General features: G+C 40.7%; 1 long non-coding RNA gene across 2 annotated transcripts; it reads right to left on the bottom strand.

Annotated features, from left to right (window-relative positions):
• Window positions 1-492: 492 nt before the first annotated feature.
• Window positions 493-9,979, bottom strand: LOC113746683 (uncharacterized). 2 transcript variants are annotated; one of them, XR_003463044.1, is made up of 5 exons: window positions 9,940-9,979; window positions 3,098-3,173; window positions 2,410-2,471; window positions 1,490-1,584; window positions 493-1,132 (listed from the first exon to the last, which is right to left on the bottom strand). It is a non-coding gene; the product is annotated as an uncharacterized LOC113746683 (long non-coding RNA). The 2 variants fall into 2 exon arrangements; XR_003463043.1 differs by having other exon boundaries at window positions 2,410-2,564.
• Between the last annotated feature and the right edge of the window lie 3,313 nt (window positions 9,980-13,292).

Below are 13,292 nucleotides of genomic sequence, written 5' to 3' on the forward strand. Positions count from 1 at the left end.
ATTGTAGCTTTAACTAAAGCAACATATCTTTGTTGAATCCTGAAAATCTTGAACTGTGATGTAAAAATGATGATTCTGGTATTCACACTGTATTTTGTTTCAACATGATACAATATATGCGACAAAAGCAAAGTACAGTTTTGGTTTCAGTCAGGTTTCTTCTGTATAAAACAATAAAGTGTCCAAATAAGGGAGCTTATTCACTTAAATAGAAGCACATCATTCAGTTTGATGTGTGCAGGGTTTCAACTGCTAATGCATTCACTTCAGTGTCTCTATCTTTAGCTTTGTTTGGCCAACTGCTTATGAATGATATGAAAATTATATCCGGCTATAACCTGTTGGTGGGATCATTAGTTCATGGTTCACATTTTGATAACTGAACTGGTGTTTCAATGTGTAATCTGTCATATGATGCAACAGGAAGAGTGTGTTAAAAAAAAAAAAGGACAAGCTGCCCACGAGCATTTCCTGATATGTTTCTTTGTAAATTGAAATATTTGTTCATACAGAGCAGTGCAGAGGGAACGCTGCGTGTGCAGCATACAAGCTGCTTAGTTTCAGTTCAGCCAAAGAACTCAATATATCTTTCCTTAATGTGTGAGTGATCGTGAAAGATTTTCATACTCATACTAAATATAAAAAGACAGGATAAAAATAAGACTGATAATGTGCGGTCACTCCACCACTCATCGTGTTTACGATGAAGTAGTGGAGACTTCTTCGAAATCACATTAAGTCTTCACACAAAGGCTTTATTAACATGTGTGGTGAGGACACTGCAGTGTTCCCAGTGTGATTCACCCCTTCCTCATTTCCTGTTGACCACAGTCAGGGAGCCACAAAGCACCACATGGATCAAGGCGTACTGAGAGCCATGACCACTGCAGATCCGAAGGCAGATAGAGAGGATGAAAACGTGACGCCTTCATCATCATTAACACCGTCACCCTGGTGGAGTTCTCATTACTGGCGGTGTGTGATATAATAAAGGTGTGAATGACGGAGGGTGTCAGGCGTACCCGATCTTGCTGTCACAGTCTCACGTCTAATTGGACTGGTGGCTTTACTCATGTTGTTGTTGTTGTTGTTGTTATTGTTGAAGGAGGCACGGCTAGTTGGAGGATGAGCTCTGAGAGGAGGAACATGAAAAACAAGGAAATGTCTGTGATGCTCTATTACACAAATGCAAACAACCTCACACACACACACACACACACACACACACACACACACACACACACACACACACACACACACCTAGATACAAGCTCGCTCGCACAAATACACACACTCATTTTCGAACACACAAGAAAGCGTAGGCACACGCAATCATGAGCTCCAGCTTTTGAAAACAACTACACGCGAGCTATTTCATGCACATGCACACACACAAATATTGTACGTACAAACACACACACACATACAATCTGTGAGCTGTTCACCTGCAGCACACAGAGACGACACACTGAATTTGAATTGCACTCACACAGTCTTTCCTCCTCTACTGTAAGAGGGGGGTGCTGCTGGTGGTGGTGTTGACGTAGCAATTATCATTCTCGTGCTCCAGTATTATAGCCAATCCTAGAGGATTAAGGGTGCAGAAGAAGAAGAGTTAGTCATTATCCTTGTATGAGCGTCATCTCTATCATCATACCAGTCATCTGCTGTGCAGTTATGTTAATTGGGGGGTTGGAGCTGCGATAAAGCTGATAAAGGCGGACACCGTCACTAACAGGAGCTGTGGGAGACGACGGTGGATGAAAACTTTTAAAGTGCCTTCACAGCAGGTGTATTCCTGGAGCTTCTTTTGTCCTCCGTGCGAAGCAAGATGCAGCTGACGAAGGCTGCAGCACCAGCTAGCAGCAGCTCCATCTAATGATGGATGGAAATGTAAGTAGGCCAACATCAACGTGAAGACCTTGTTCCCACAAATTACAATTACATTTTCTCACCATCCTTTTGTGGTATCCTGTAATGCCAATAATTTCGCCCATGCTGGTGCTTAGTATTTGAATGTAGTTTGTCAGTGCTCAGATATTTCTGAGCTTGATATCTCAGCAGAAGGTCATGGACTAAAAAAAATATTCTCCTCTGCCAGTACTGCTGATTATTTTTCCACTTTTCATCAAGCATCAAGTCATCTTAATATTTTCTTCCGTAAATCATGTTTCATACATCCCACTTTAGTCCAAAAGCATGTTGGCCACACCCTACAGTTATTAAGACATAACTCAAAAAAAGTGAAAGTGAACAAAGTGAACATAAGCTTATTGATCTAACTCAACATAGTCTAAAAATACTGGTCTCCTTATTGCACACATATACTTCCAGATTTTGAATAATAAAAATCACTGACAGTATATACAGTATAATAAGAATGGACAGTGTGTGGGTGACATCACTCACATGTTTGGTGGCTCTGGTCGCCGCCATGTTGGCTGTCTTGCCTCTGCTGCCTCAAGACTAATCTAAAGATCAGCAAAGACTTGGACAATCGGTGAACCTGAGGCAGGCTGAATGACGCCTGGGTGCTCAAACAAGCCATCTGTAATGGCACCTACCTGTCAATCAAAGCATCCATGCTGTTAGTTATGCATAACTTTAATACCATTTAAATGGATGAGTTATATCAACAAAAAAAATAGACTCAGTACAGTTGTCATGAACGGGAAAGTAGCTATAGTGACCAGGCTGTAAACATGTTTATTTCTTCTGTGAAGTTGGACATTTTAATATGGAGGCTTATGGAGATTGACTCATTCTGTAGCCAACCTCAAGTGGCCGTTTGAGGAACTGCAGTTTTTGACACTTCTGCATTGGTTTCACTTGACAGCCACGGGGGTTATCACTTGATCTAAAATAAATTTCATATTAAATAAAATACAATGCTATGTGTGGCACAAGCCTGAGATTGTGGACTCTAATGTTAATTGGACAGATACAGCCATACATTTGACCTTGGCTGAGACTGTAACAAGCAGAAATCAGTAAATTTTAGCAATCTGATGCATCAAAACAATACAGTAGGCACATATAGGGTGTCTGTGACTAACTTGGCTTTGCTATGGAAACGATGCAGTCAAACAGATCCCACCTTCACTCCGTCACATGGCCTGGGGCTCAGTGCTCAGCCGTGTCATGAGGTGGTCTAGTTTAGTGAGGATCAACGCCTGGGAGAGGGAAAGAGAAATATTGTGAGAGGGAGAGACAGGCTGATGGAGACATGACTGGGCTAATGCTGTGTCTTGTCATACATACCAACAACAGTGGTGACTCATCAGCCCCCTCTTTCTCTTCTATTTCATTAGACATTATCACATTTTCTCAGCTGTAAGCCTTTTTGTCACTTTTTCTCTCTCTCTCTCCCTCTTGTATCTGTGTCATGTGGCTCTTTACATTGCCTTGCTTTCACCCCCTCACTCTCTCTGTCACACACACACACACCTACACAGACACACAGTCAGATGCCTGTGGATGATATGCTGCTGACACTTTCCATGATGCGTTCCAGTCTCAGTGCTGACACATTCGCTGTTGTAATCAAACTGCCGTGTACTCATTGCCTGTACCACAAACACAGAGCTACATTCATAAATGTGCTTTCATAAAAACAAACCAGGTGCACTACCAGTGAATCAGCCTGTGCTTAACCAGGTGTGAGGCGACGGTAAAAAAGATTTGCATGTTCAGTAAATCAGCTTTTTTGGATTTGAATGATCTAAGTTCATTCAAAAAACATACTTCTGTTGAGAACAAATAGGAACAATTGGAATATTAGGCATTGGCACAAATTAGCCTCTGGGTTTGGACCATAGCTGTAAGCTTACGTCCTCTATGGTCTTTCATGAGGGACTATTCGACAGGATATGTTTGACAGAGCGCTGTTCACTCTCAAAACAAGCTTGTGGTTGCACACATCACCTGCCAAGCCCTGAAAGTCTGAGTCAACAACATGAGTGTGGATGATTATCATCTGAGACATCTCCAGGGCAGCTGCTGCAACTGGCTCCATCCCCTCAGCCTGCCGTGCCCTTTAAAACTACTGCGCCTCAGCACTCCTACACTTACATACACAAAGTACACACATGCATACAGAGAAAGACACACAGATAGGAAGTTAGATTTCTGTTATCGTAGAGACCGTGAACCATGTGTTAGAGGATATCCCTACATTGAAAGTTACACACAAAGGAGACACACAGGACAGACAAGCCAAGCCTCTCATGTAAAAGAGAAAATGTATCCTGTTATGTAAAAGGAAAATAAATAAACATAAATAGAAGCCACCTAAAGTAACACTGTGTCTGAGTGCATATATGTAGCCTTCAGTAGTGAAGACAGAACACAACAAAAACAGGAATCAAATGACCAAATCACGATGTGATCATGATGTGATACTAGCTCATAGCAGTGATTCACCTTTCTGTGAAGTTAGCTCATGTTATCAGAACTGTGGTTATGAATGAATTTTGGGCTCTAAGTGGCAACGGAACAAGTTCATCACATCATCACCTTATGAAGTTGATATGCTAAACGTGTTAGCAGTTTCAAATATCCACATCCTGCAGACACGAAGCAAAATTAGCATTCACTTGGAGCTGTGTTTGCGTCCACCTGGACTCAATGTTGCCTGTGGCAGACAGGCAGACATTTTTTGGTCAGCACAGGAAAAACAGACAGTCCTGGCAGGACGATTTCATTTCATCCTTTGTAAATATAAATAAAAGTATTGATTAGACCAGCTTTTTACTTGACATCACTCACTATTTATGATATAGTGAACTATTTACTTTGAATCAACTTTTTGGAGTGTCTGAATTCTCAGTATAAAATATACAAAACCTGTCAGATAACATCCACAATGAAAATTAAAATGTACGATCTGTGTCATGTACACTAAATTCGAGCCAAATTCCCTGCACAGGATGTAAATGATTGTTAGACCAAAACGACGTTGATTCATGCGTATCTGAAACATCTCTCCAAACAAGCAATAGATCTTTCTCCCTTGGATCTTAATGGAATGGATCCATAGTTAATGTTGTTAGTTACGCCTGTGTTTTGTCAAGTCAACGCGTCCTCTGTAAGAAAGGCCTCTTGTTTCTGCCTCCTCACTTAAAGAAGACAATAACAATCGGAACCACCCAAGACTAATGGGCTGCTTGATGGAAAGTGAAAAGCAAGCACTTCTTCCGAAATCCCTTTGATTTGTTGGACGTGTCCACCGCTATCATACTTCACTGTCACTGATTCAGTGAGCACGGATGAAGAGTTCTGGAGTGAGAGGAGAGGAGACACATTCAAGGGTAAGTGAGGCAAGGAGGATGCATCCCTGCGGCCTTCTTTCCAAAAGCTGTGCGGCCGTCACCCTTCCAGAGGCTACAAACAATGACAAGTTACACTGTATGACACAGAGATGGAGACCGAGAGATATGAAACAAATTAGAGTGAGAAAAAAAAAAAGAGTAGAGGACAAATAATGCCAAAGAGAAGAACAGAGAAAGAAATAGACCAACCAACAGTCAGTCCCTGACATTAATGACAGCTTGACAAAAATACTCACAGCTAACCTTGAGTGTTCAATAAGGGCAGCCTGTCTGTGTAGCAAGTTACATCGTGACCAAGTCAGCGCGACAGAAGTGTGTGTCACCCACATGTGTCAGTGGTTGTTATCTGTGTAGATGTGTATGTGTGAAACACGTGTGTGTTTGTGTGTGTATAGAGCAAGAGAGTGGAAAATGACAGATCACTCCATCAGCAAAGTGCTACTTCCCATTTTTTTGCAACAATCACATTTAAAGAGACGATTCTCAGCAAAAAGAGGAGGGTGAGAGCAGACAAAGACCTTCCTACTTCACCACGCAGGGACCAGATTCGTCATGGTCGTCCATCTGTCACGCTGAGAGGCAGACAGGAAGGTTATTAGTCATATATGAACATCTCGATCAGTCTCAGCATGTAACACGAATGACACTGACGTGCTGTGGTCGCTCATTTACATTTCTTTGCATTAGAGGTTCACTCACGATTCATGTAACGCACACAGGCGGGAATCTCACAAGAAGTAGCTGGTCAAAAGGTAAAAGGACTATACCGCATATAAGAATAAACACCTTTTGAAGCTGCAATGTATAACCTTTCACCTTGAGTCCCCTCCACCACACTCACAAGCAATCCCTGCTTGATGTGTCACTAAGGCAGCCACTATACTCCATCAGAAGTGCCTGTCAGATGGCTGAATATCTCCGGAAACACCCTCCTCCCACACCTTTCCGACGCTGGATTGCGGGGGCTGTGTCCAATGATTTCTGTAACAAAAGCTCACTTCACATTGTGACTGGCCAGCTGTGCAGAGGTGAGAAAAGGTCTGAACTTTCCTTTTTAATTTGTTACACAGCTAGTTTGGCACTTTTCAAGAGTGTAATACAATGGACGCCTTCCAGCAGAGACTCTTAGTATGTGAGCCATGACGCCCATATTTAAATGATTTCACACCTCCTCTCTTTATTATAACCAGTTTTGCACTCTGCCTTCAAGTGTGGCTGTTCCGAATTTCCAACATGGTCTTACCGACTGATCCAAATCAAGTGTGAACCAACAGTTTCCTCTGAAGCTGAGTTAACTGGCATTTAATCTATCTTTAGTGATTTTTGCCATTACTGTTGAAATTTTCCTCCCTCCAGTGACCATGATAATCCCCTCTACCTTTATCCCCATATACAATATATTATTGTCAATGAATGAGGTCCCTTAGGCTTGACAAAGTAGTCAGTTTAATCTTGGGATGATTGACGTGTTTTGTTGTTTGATATGGAGCATTTGTTGATGTTACTGTACAACACGTACAGTAATAGGAGTAATATTCCTGCTGTCACCTGTTATTTCTGTTTATTTTGTCATTTAGTGGTGCATGCATCACATATAGTACTACCCAACACATCTCATGATGAACATGGAGCCTCTGGCCATCTTGATGAGACTCCAGGACAGCACTGCCCCCCCAACAACTGCTTCGTCTACCCCAAAAGGAGACATTTATGTAAACACAATTTCAGACAGCAACACACAGACACAGTTACAATCATAGTGCAGCTGATTTGTTTATACAATTTAATGCCAAAAAGCTTCATACTGTAACCTGGACCTTTGTTGGACATAGAAAGGGAGATCTGAGATGACTCAAACAACTCTTAGCATGCAAGACCACATATTGTACCAAGGAAATTATATGAATTGATGATTTTCTTTGTTTTCCACCTCATTAAAACATTTGACTTTCAAAAGCAGGACATAAAGAAACTTTAAAAAATGTCCTGTGTGTCAGATTTAGGGCAGCTCTATTTGTTACCTTAAAATGAGACTTTTATATCCACAGACGGCACGGATACTCCATGTTCCATCATGTTTCTACAGTAGCCCAGAATGGACAAACTAAACATTGACTGTAAATGGGGCCCTTTGCGTTTTTTTTGTTTTTTTTTTTTTGCATGTTGTCACTGCCACAATGAGCTATCTCCTCTGCATAGCTAACATAATTAAGGTATCTTCACAAAGTGTGATGTGGGTGAAAACATGTTAATCATCATCATTCTTCTGAGCTTGTGATCCAGCGAAGGCCATTTTCTATTCAAATATCAGGAGAGAATAAGAAGGATTCAAGCGTTCCATGACGAGTCTTTGTGTTGATAAAAAAATGTTTTTTTTAAATACTCCATGTTAGAAAGTGACGTATGATCATTTCTTCCGGGATATTACATTGGTGACTGATTTCATTATCTCCAGCAGTCACAGTCTCTGTTTAAACGAGGTTCAGGTGGTTTTCCACTGATAACATGGAAACAGCTGTCTGTTCCAGTTGTCCGTGTATGTTTTCAAGGCCTGACGGTTGTTCAATTACCTGGTGAATAAGAAAAAACAATTATTGTCACGTGTGTCTGACACAAAGCAAGATGAAAATAAAAAGCAGGGGGAAAAAAAGTAGAAAAGTTGAAATAGTTTTTTCAGTCAAAATTTGTCACGACAAGTGTCGTGGAAGCAGTCAACCTCTTGCAGAGAGAGTTTTGTTACTGAACGTACTGGCAAAGCTTCATGAGTGAGACAGGAAAAATAATGTGTTTGATTTATGTGCTCCAGGGTACTCTGTAGCCTTCCTTCAAAATGTAACAACAACAGTCCACCTGTCTCGTCAGGCTTCCCCATCTGCTAAACAGGAAATGTATTTATGGGAGTGTAAATGGGATACAGGGACCAGTTGTTGTGTTATTATGCTGCTCTGCACCTCTCCGAACACTATAATGGATGCTGAAATTACAGAAATCACATTTATTTAAGAAACACATTCAGTATGTTCTGTGCAAGATGCTTGTCCAAACAACAGAAAAACAGAAGACCCAATGACTACCTACAATATATATCTATGGTTTACTACACATTACTGATCAGAACATTAGTCAGGCTTAGGACTGGGAGTCATTTTCTTCAGCTTGGGATACAATTTGTATAAATTTGTAGTTGTTGTGGGCTTTGGAGCCAAGTTCATAAACTAGTCTGTCATTTAGAAGCCCAGCAACTATTTTTGAGACCCATTTTATCAGAAGTGACCTTTCTCTTTGTGTCAAAACTCCCTCTCATCCTGTTGGATTAACCACTCGAATGCAACTGGCAAACAAGCTGCTAAACCTCTCAACGATCCCAATCCGTCTGGGTGATTTGCAGGTCACTATGCTCTCTGTTTCCACCTACGCTTTTGATATTGTGTTAGTAAAGAACTGATTAGGCTGGATTACATGAGGTGAGGGACCTGCTAGGTCTCCTTACCCTGACAGCATGACTAACTCCACAGAAGAGAGAGAGGGAGGAAGGAAAGAAGGGGGCTGATTGGATGCTGTGGAGTCTGCTCAGGGTGTGACGTTGACGAGCCTCCAAACCAGTCCTTCTCCCTGCAACTACAATTACTCTCACTGTCTGTCACACTGATACACACAGACACACTACCCCACACACCCTCTTCCTCGTTTCAGAATAATACACCCCTGGTCTCAACTACATGCTGCCAATCACCTCAGAAACATGATGCACAGTTTGTTGTGCCGTGACTCCCCCTCCAAGGCCCCCTACCTCCCTCATCCATCAGCAGTGAAGGACTTTTATGAGGAAGTGGTTTACTCCTCTGATAAGGCCACCATGATGTCAGAAGCCCAGTCGCCGTAGGGACGATGACTCATGCGCATCACTGGAGGAGGAACCACCACCACCACCACCACCCCTTTCCCCAGCATATCCCCGCACACTCAGCCCCACTAGCCTGCATCATTTTACCTCCTTATATTCCCCCCTGGACTCCCACCGCTGTGCTATCAGCACAGTAATTGGTTGCATGGGTTCGCTTCTCTGCAAGTGAAGTGGAGGGGGGTTGAAAAACAACAACAACAACAACTACGATATGGAAATGAGGTGCAGAACATGAGTCATGAAAGGAGTGAAAGCGGAGCAGAGCTCCTCCTCACAGGCAGCAAAACCAGCCAACAGTCCCTCTCTCTGATTTCAATCCAGGAAACCAAAAGCATGCCAGAAACATTTTAATTAGGCAGCATAGCCTACTTTCTCTGTTTGCACACATAACCAGCTATTCAGTCGTTGTGAGATTCTCTCTCACACACACACACACACACACACACACACACGACCCTTGGACCTTCATCTGTCAGTGGATCTGGGTGTTCTAACTTAATCACGACCAATCCAAAGCACTTTGTGCAAAAAGCTGCCTCAGTATATTTAGTTTGTCCAAAGTGGCCAAAAAATACTTTTCAGGCTATCCAAAGAGATTGAGGACTCAAAGCAACCAGAGTTGACCTTGACTGAAGTGCATCCCACTGGGAAATAAAACCACACTGTGCAAAAAAAAAAAAAAATCACACTTCTATTTTTACTTACAAACACATAGTGCAGACTTTCTTGAAGATTTTAATCCAAGCCAAATGTCTGACTCATTTTTGAACTATCACCAACAACAGCTCATTACTTTCACCTGGCTGCTCAGGTGTAATTAGCCTCTGATTGGACAGCTAATCTCCATCACAAAGTGCCACTAAAACACAACTATGAAATAAGTGAAATCTGATGCAACGTCTAGATTTTATTTTTTCCTGGATTTGAGCCTTTTTGCCCTCTACTGTTAAATGCTGTTATACAATAAAGCACATCTGACTGCAGCTGCTACCGCTCAGTGAAAGACAGCGGGGAAACGGCATTTATAAATGACATTTCAAAAAGCTGATTGCAAGATAAGCGACATAATTAACACGTGATTCATTAAAAAAACATGATTTACAAGTTTCCCGTAGCTTTAACCAGGTTCTTTACTGCACTACAGTGTGTTGATTGTCAGCCTGGAGGGGTGTTTTAAAAAACAGTTCTCCAGTTTACTGAAGTTGCTGCTTTAGCTGTAATTTTTTTTTTTCTTTTATCACTTTCTGAGGAAACAATGTGACGATATTTCTCAGGAACGCAACAAATGATGATTTTGAAATTCAGAAAGACCTCCCTGGAATTCCTCCAGACGGTTTATTGCACAACATAAACCACTTCCCTTCAGATATTTCAAAACAGAGTCAACTTAATGTGACACTGTCTTCTCAAACTCTGTAACATTTTTAACCACAAAGATATTCAAATACTTTGACTGGATCGATACCTCACTTACCATTTAATTAATGGACCGAATGTTTTCTAACACAAAGATGATCCCTTTCAACAATCCTCTGGATTTCTCAGGAACTTCCTGTCATTAGTCATGACAGGAATGTGATTTCTCTCACTCAGGATCTTTGACGTGGGAGCCAGTTTGCTCAGGATGTTCAGTCGTGAGTTTCACAGTGCTTTTGTGCAGCCTAGTGGTGCAATAAAATGCAGCCAAAGACAATCCTCATAATGTTCAGATGGTGTAGAGTCATTTAGTTTCAAGTCCTACTGACAGCTGGTTATTTTCTGTATTAAATAAATTATGTTCATCTAAAGTACTATATTCACTTTAAATGATAAAGAACAATATTTTATATTCTCTACATTAGACAGAGCAGATGGGTTAAAATGTTACTTGTACATTAACACTGCACCACGCTTTCAGAAGTACAACCACAGACATACATTATGTCTTTAAGTACAAATTCAAGGTACTTGTACTAAACTTGAATATTATATATTTAACTGACAGTTTTAGTTCCTAATTACTTTTCTGATACAATTTTCCATACTGATACATTGTCCAGTGATGTATTAAACTATAAACTGCTTAAACCCTCTAGGTTGGAAAAGTCATTGTCACAAAGCTGACAACAGCTGTTGTTCTCAAAAAGTTTACTTATATTCTCAAAGGTTTCATTTTAATTTAATGGTCTTATAGAATATGATGCATTGGAAAAGTTGCAAACTATCAAACAGTGTACAAAGTAATAAAAGCAGCAGTAAAATACAACATACACATAAACACAGCAGTAATATCAATCCCAAAATGCTGAAAGGGACCATTTTATGACTACTTTTATTTTTGATACTTGATTATACACACTTTTACTAAAGTCAGATTTTGATTGCAGTGTGCTCACAGTGTGGTATCCATACTTTTACTTCAGTAAAACGTTTCTATAAAGGTTGACTGAGTCGAAATCTTTGGGACCATCAGCTAAACTTGGTAGAATTACCATGAAAAGAAAAGTCATTGACTCATCCAGTGTCCAGCAGCATGATCAGCAGATTTCTGTCAGTGTTTTGTTTTATACAAACAGTTGGAGGCGACAGAGCAGACAGTGGAGACAGACTGTGGAAAATCAGTATGTCTCTGATCATTTTCAGGCCTCTTGTGCCTCCTAGTGACCTGTAATGTGTTGTGCTGTAGGGTGACATCAGAGATATTTCCCAGTAGTGATTTTGTAAAGTTCTGGGTTTATTCATTATATTTGTTTGCATATAACACTAGACTATAAGAGTATGTGGTTTTATCGCTTGTCATTATTGCACATAGTTTTTATCCTTCTAATTAACTGTATGCGCTGAAGTAAAGGATCAGAAATGTTTGTTTTAGCTGATTAACAGGAACAGCTGACTGTTTTTGTCCTCTAGGTGGCAGCATCTCTTTCAGTATGACATCAGGCAGTATCACTGCCTCCCACAGTTACTGTACAGTCAAACAAAATGGCTTTATCATAACGTTTCCTTTGAAAATAAAAAGTTAAAGAGATTTGGAAAGGACGGAATTCATCGGAGTTCATTGACATGAGTTTAATGCATGATGTGTCCTTTTATATTTGAACTGTGTAATGTAAAACATGTGCAAACTTGTCGCTTTGTCAATAAGATACATAGTCTTCACTTGTATTTGGGGTTATTTATGACACGTCAGGATGATGCTGATACTGTTCATGTATTTCAGCGTGCAAACAGAGTGTGAACCTGCACATAAAGAGACTATACTTTATACTCTTTTAACACATCATTGCTTCAAGTTTGATTTTATTTCTATCAGCACAGATGGACCCAACCAATACTCATCAGCAGCTGTAATCTAAACCAGATTATTTGTAGTTACAGTGAGTTCTTCATGGCACTAAGGGAACAACATCTTCATTATCACATTGTGGTGTAACATGGTGGTTTTGTACAACTTGGGAGGTCAAAACCTCTGAGCTATTTTTCACGAGCTGTGAAGAGTATCTCGTGTGGTAGACACTCATGTGGTTTATTAAAGAAAAGAAAAAAACCCAACCTGTAACTCTCCCCACAAGACTGCTTTGATCACACAGACATGTGATCTTTGTCAGATTTATGGCACGTGTAGACTGCTGGAGGAAGTCTAACACGACTGATGTGACACCTGACAACAGAGAACAGTGCTGTCAGCCTCTCACACGACATGCTGTTTTTTAAGAAGTGACGGTGGTTGCAGTATCCTGTTGCAAATGATATACTGTGACCACTGTGAGTTTTTTTAGGCGATCTTTCTCTTATTGCTGTTAAATGCTGCCAATCTTAATCATTTCACACCAAAACTTGGCATGTCTTTTAACATAATTATGGAGGTCTCATGTTCTTTTGAGGGCTACTGACCCTCCATGACTGAATTCATGTTAAATAACACGTCAACTGCATCTCACTGTTTTCCTTTTCTCACTTCTCAAATGTGGTTGACTGACTCTCGACTTATCAATTTCGCAAACTCCATTTACAACACAACAATTAGGCCTAATAACCTTGATTTACTTTTTTTGTCAGACTATTTTTAAGGAATTAAC

The sequence above is a fragment of the Larimichthys crocea genome, chromosome X (genome assembly GCF_000972845.2).
Source record: "Larimichthys crocea isolate SSNF chromosome X, L_crocea_2.0, whole genome shotgun sequence".
Lineage (NCBI taxonomy): Eukaryota > Metazoa > Chordata > Actinopteri > Sciaenidae > Larimichthys > Larimichthys crocea.